Raw genomic sequence first — 6,131 nt, forward strand, 5'->3', positions numbered from 1 at the left:
GGACTCAACCTTCTGATTGAAAGACGACTGCATTAACTCACAGCCACAGATACTTTTAGTAAAGGTTATGGGAATTAAATATCACTGAAAATAAATACAGGAGAAATTCAAGGTTCACCACTTTCACACAAGAGTAATGGTCAGTATCAAAGTGCATATTTTGAATAGCATAGTATACTTTAGTACCACATTCAGTATTTGTAAAACATACATACATCACTGCAGGTCTTATTCAATTGTATGATGTTTATTATGATTTGGTCAGAGTGTCCTTTATTCTATAAACATGTGTTACAGCCTTCCTTAAGGCTGGCAACAAAGAGGGAGGCCACACACAGTTATATGCCAATAATTTATTTATTTATCACAATTGACCTTTCGCAAAGCCACGCCCCTAAATGCCCGTTGTCCAATCATATTCGATCACGTGCGCGGCTCCCTGTGGAAGTCCGACAAGCTTAGCGTTCAAATTCATTGCGAAAATGGTGAAGCGTTGTGCTTATGGTCTTTGCAAATCGGATAGCAGATATCCCATAAGCTTAGAGGGGGAGGGCGGGTGATATTTTACCCGTTTCCTAAACCCAAAACCCGAGAGGAGAGATGCCGCCAGTGGATAAAGAAATGCGGCAGGCCCCATGCCCAGCTGAATATGGCGAATATCAACAAACACAAATACGTTTGCTCCAAGGTAAATACGTGCTAACGTAGCTAGCTAGCTAGCAAAGATTACATTCAAAAATTCACTAACTAATTTAATTAACTAATTTCACTAACTAACGTTAGCTAAAGTCACACGACTACAGCTGTAAGCTGTGTGCTTATAGGTCGTTTTGACCATGTATATAACTTGATGCATAATAATGTCTGAACAGCTGAGCTCCGTTATTAGTCCACCTGTGGTCAAAGTACAAACAAGAAAGCCAACAGGCAATCATTCATTTATATTTTGCTTTAATCTTTGTAGCATTTTGTTAATGGAAAAGCCTACTGCCGACTTCCCTAATCCTGCTGCACAAGTGGGCACCCCGACCCCCACAAAGGAACAACAAGGTGGATGCAGAAAGCCACCAAGGAAACGGTAGTTAACTTTAGACAAACTACAACATTTAATGCCTCTTGTGATTGTATTGTTTTATTCCAAAATAATAATAATAATAATAATTCCGTCAAATTTGACGTACAGCTCATGTGGTTTTTCACTCTTGCACTGCGACCTGTATGCAAGTGCCTCTATTGATGTTGTGCCTCCCTCTTTTCTAATGTTTATACTGTGGATATAACCCTCCATAGCGTATTGTAGCCCCTTTTGTCGGGACCTGGAGGATATTGCTGCGTTATTGCTCCAAAATGAGTCTGTTAAGGCGACTCCGACGTTACGGAGACCCTCCATCATGGCTTTGTTTAATGCATCTGGCTCTCAGCTTGTCGGACTAGCAACAGTAACCAAGGGGGGGCGTGGCTTTGCGAAAGGTCAATTAACTTAAAGTACCTCTTAGCAAGTTGGGTATGTAAGAATAAGATTGTCAGTCATGTCAGCAGTGTGTGGATGTGTGGAAGTGTGCTGTAGGCATGTTGGATGGTGCATCAAACCAAACACAGGTGGAAGGCTGAGGTTGCTGCAGAAGGCCAGGATCAGAGAGAGTGAACCTTCCAGCTGTGCAGGCCTTTATGCCCTCTTGAAGCTCCGCCTCTATATGGGCGGGCACAAACAGGACGACACTCCCAGTACCTGCCAGAGGACAGCAAGGCAGGGAGCACAGACTGGCAGAAGGGGGAGGGGTCGTCACAACATGTGACTCTATATTTGGAATTAGCCTCTCTCATTAATTCTCTGTCATCCCTCCAACTCTGAGGGAGGAGTGATTGCACAACTAAATAAAATCATTGATGAAATATTTCTCTTTACAAGGAGTCGTGAGAAGCAACAACATCCATCACCATGGAAATTAAAATTCTTTGTTGGATATGTTTGCTTGGATATTTATGCGCACCTTCTGAACAAAGTAACTATTTAAGTTATATTTGTTATGGCTTTGATTCTTTGTATTTTTTCTTTCTGATATGCTTTATTGTACCAGAGTGCACTTGAGGCAATAGTTGTGTTAAGTATTCAACAATTTTTTCAGTATTTCAGTCTGCAACTGAGAATCAGCATAATGTGTTGTTATACATTGTATTACAATATTGTTTTCAAACACCCATGACTGAAGGTTCTGAGTTACCCTCCTCTTAAAATAAAATAGAGTCTTCAAACATTTAAAATGTGATTAAATAGGGTTTGGGTTAATTTCATTTGGATAAATGTCACAAGCCGTAGTGCCTTTGTCAAAGAAGTTGAAGAATAACCAACAAGAGCATGCACCTACATCCTTGCTAGACGGCAGCCTCATGTGTAACAGTTTCATGGTGGAAACAATTGAAAACAAATAAATAATGTTAGATCTTTGTTATGTGGAAGAATTGGTTGAAATAATTGCTATATATTGAACTTTTCATGTTTGAAATCATTAGGCATTTTTTGGTTGAGATTAAAACTAAAAACCAAAACAATTATTTTTGAATCAAAGGCAAAGAAAAAAAAAAATGAACATATAAAAGAGAGAAGCCACTCGGGTGTACCACAGCGCGAGAGTTGTGGGTTAGCCAGGTATGTTTTGCCTAAAAGGCACTGTTTTCAAAAGATCACCATGGTAATGCTGCAGACCTACTCCGCTCTGGACCAGTGTATGTTCAGAGTTAAGAAAATTATGATATAAAAAGTATACGAGGACTTCAATGCCAGAATTGAGGCAGAGAGTGTTTGGAGACAAAATAACCCATATCAACTGGCTCCTCTTGACGATATACTCTATGAGCTACGCAGTTTGTCAGGATTAGAAACTTGCACACAGGCAATGCAATCCCTCGTTCTCTCTCAGATGTACTTTACTTGACTATTTCCATTTCCTGTTATTTTGTACCCCACTACATTTTAGAGGGAAATATTGTACTTTTTATGTCCCTGCATTTATTTGATAACTTAAGATACTTTGAGACGGATTCAGATTGAAATTCATTTGAAATAAATATTTTGTTTATCTTTAATATATATATTAAAGATAAACACAAGATAAACACAATATTTATAAAAAATATACATTTTATTGGCAGTTTTTTCCCATTTTCTACTTCATACTGCTACTGCTGCATCAACATAAATAATGTTCTATAGCATACAATTCCTGTATTTTCAAAATATGCTGATCATAAAGCTAGTAGTAAAGCTTCATAGTTTTGTATACATTTTTGTATATTTGTGTGTTTGCTAATTAAACACAATAATTCAGTCCTGGAACCTACAACACATAATCAAACCACACAGTCAGTAAAAAACATTAACTGTTATTAGTGCAAATAAGGAATACACATTATAGGTTACAAGTTGAGCTGAAAGTTCCTCCACATTATGTAGATGTGTTAAAATATTGAAAACGGTCAAATATAAAGCAACAATAGAAATAAATAAATTGAACAGAATAGTAAAGTTTGAACTGAATAAAAAGCAGAGAGAGAGAAGATGATGGGAGAAATCACAAAACATTGCTAAGAATCCTGTTTGATAAGCCCTACCGGTTCCTGTAATGGCTTGACGTCGGTAAGAGCCCATTAAGTTCAATGGCACATAACCATTGAAAACTCACAATATTGATGTCATTCCTGCACCATTTAATTTATTGTAACATGAGATCAGCTGAAATATTTACGAAACCAAGAATATGTCAGGGGATTATCACAAACCTATGCAAACATTTTTTTCCTATGTCTTCTGTGACAAATACTGCAAACATGTTCAGTAAATAATCTTTGCTTTTATGTATTTAAATTAATTCCATATTTTGGAAGTAGCGTCTGTCACTAATGCTCTGTCCCTCCTTCCATAGCTGAGGGAGGAGTAATTCACAAACTAAATGCAATTATATATGAAATACTTCATTGGAACCAGGAGATGTGAGAAGTAACAGTAAAATTAGTAACAGTATCAGTCGTCATGGAAATTAAAATCCTATGTGGTATTTAAATGCAGCATCTCGATAAAGTAATAATTCAAGTTATATTTGTTATGGCTTAATGGACGTTAGTGTACCGGAGTAGACTGTCAACACGTTAGGTTTAACAGTAATTAAGTCTGTCTTTACTAAATGGTGTTCTTAAACAATTTGCTATACTGTCAGTTGTGTATATGGTCAATTACAACAAATTAGTTATAAGTTAGCAAAATCAATCAAATGTAGGCAAATTATGCTTTATACTTGAATATGCTTTAAGAAAAAACAGCCATCATCACAACTCTCCAGATGGTTTAATTTATTTGTTGGCAGCTCATTCCTTAAAACAGAAGCCTCAGATTGCTCATAATAAGGGGAAATATGAAGGCTATATTTCGAGCTGGTTATGGAAATAAGTTATTAGGCTTTTTTTTTTATCAATTTACATTTGTTAGAAAATGTTTTCAACTTGAATTGATGGAACTCATATGAAAGTGGGCTTATTAACATGTTAATACTACTTAGTAATATAATAATATTAAGTATAATAAAATACAAGCAAAAGTTTCATTTATGGGCCATATTTCATTATATTTTACATTTTGAGCCCAAGTGTAGCTCTCCCACTTTTTATTTTAGAACATTCTAATAGCCATAAGCCACAGTTTTAGGGAGTTCAAATTAATTTGTATGATTAAGGGGATCAATAGTATATTAAATATATGAGTATATTAGCAATAATGTTATTTTCACGAAAGGGTATAATTATAAAATTGGCCTTCATATTTCCTACTTATGTTTTTTAATCACATACAGGCTCGGTATCACTTGCACACCTGAAACTGAGAATATCTACCTTTGGGGAGGTCAGCAATGGAACCATCATTGAACTTGTTAAACAGGTATGTTTACCAGAATATGTCAGATAACTTTTATGTGAAGGATCCTCACACAACATAATAAATGATATAAATTAGATATAACTTTGATTCATTCGAGTTCATTGTGTTTTCTCTCCATTTAGTTCTTTGGAGACCGGCTCCCGAATGGAACAGCCCACACAGTTACCGTGACAAACATACAAAGGCAAGGCAAGGCAAAGCAAGGCAAGTTTATTTATATAGCACCTTTCAACACAAGGCAATTCAAAGTGCTTTACAAAAATAAAGACATTAAGAAAATGGCATTTAAAAACAGTCATTAAAGAGCAAAGATAACAAAATAAACATTAAAAGAAAAAATACATGAATAAAAGTTACAGTGCAATTTAAGATATGAATAGTTCATAAACTGTTCTTAAACTGACTCTGAGACAGCAGATGCTGTCTTGAAGGGGGGGAGTTGGTTGACGTATGCATGGTGATGAAGACGGGGGAGATGGTGCGTGTCTCTGCTTCGGTGATTGTGGTGGGCGTCGTTGAGGGTCGGGTGCAAAGGACAAGCTGCCAACCCTGTGTATCGCCTTCATGCGGTCATTGAACTCCAGGAAGGACTTGGTGCCAACCCTGTGTATCTCCTTCTTGTGGTCATTGAACTCCAGTAAGGTGGGCGAGGGTGAAAGGGTGAGCGGAGAGTAGAGAGAGCTGGGGGGTGAAGGAAGAGTATCCTCAAATGTGTTGATGGGGGAGAAGAAGGGCGGTGGAGACTCCTCCATTTATGTCATAGGTCTTCCATAATCAAAACATTCCTCAGGTGGGTGCAGTGATACTTCTTCAAGGTTTTATGCGCGATGTATTGTGTCTTTCTCCTGTTTTGAGAGAGATAAACAATGTTACTCCTAACTTGTTCAGGCAAAGTCCATCTGCTTTAAAAAGATGTCTGCGGTCCCAGAAAAATCTAAAATTGTCAATAAAATGGACAGAATGGTCAGTACAGTTGTACAGTACAGTGTACAGTAGTACACACAGCGAGAATCATGGTCAATGACTCTCACTCTCTCCAACAAGTGATGTAACATACAGGAGCACTTTCAGAGGAAGACTGTTACTACCTTGATGAACCATTGAATACCACAGGAAATATTATCTTCATTTGTAAATAACTCAGCTTCACTGTGTCGAGAGATGGAAGTACCTCTGTTATTGCTATTTTATGTTATCCATAATT

The 6,131-nt window shown here is 37.1% G+C and overlaps 1 long non-coding RNA gene across 1 annotated transcript; it reads left to right on the top strand.

Moving 5' to 3' along the window:
* The first annotated feature begins 373 nt into the window (after positions 1-373).
* On the top strand, positions 374-5,274 carry LOC307022568. The gene is made up of 4 exons (XR_013803441.1): positions 374-688; positions 965-1,078; positions 4,842-4,927; positions 5,050-5,274. It is a non-coding gene; the product is annotated as an uncharacterized lncRNA (long non-coding RNA).
* The last annotated feature ends 857 nt before the right edge of the window (positions 5,275-6,131 follow it).

This window comes from Notothenia rossii (genome assembly GCF_949606895.1).
Source record: "Notothenia rossii genome assembly, chromosome: 1".
NCBI classification, from domain to species: Eukaryota; Metazoa; Chordata; class Actinopteri; order Perciformes; family Nototheniidae; genus Notothenia; species Notothenia rossii.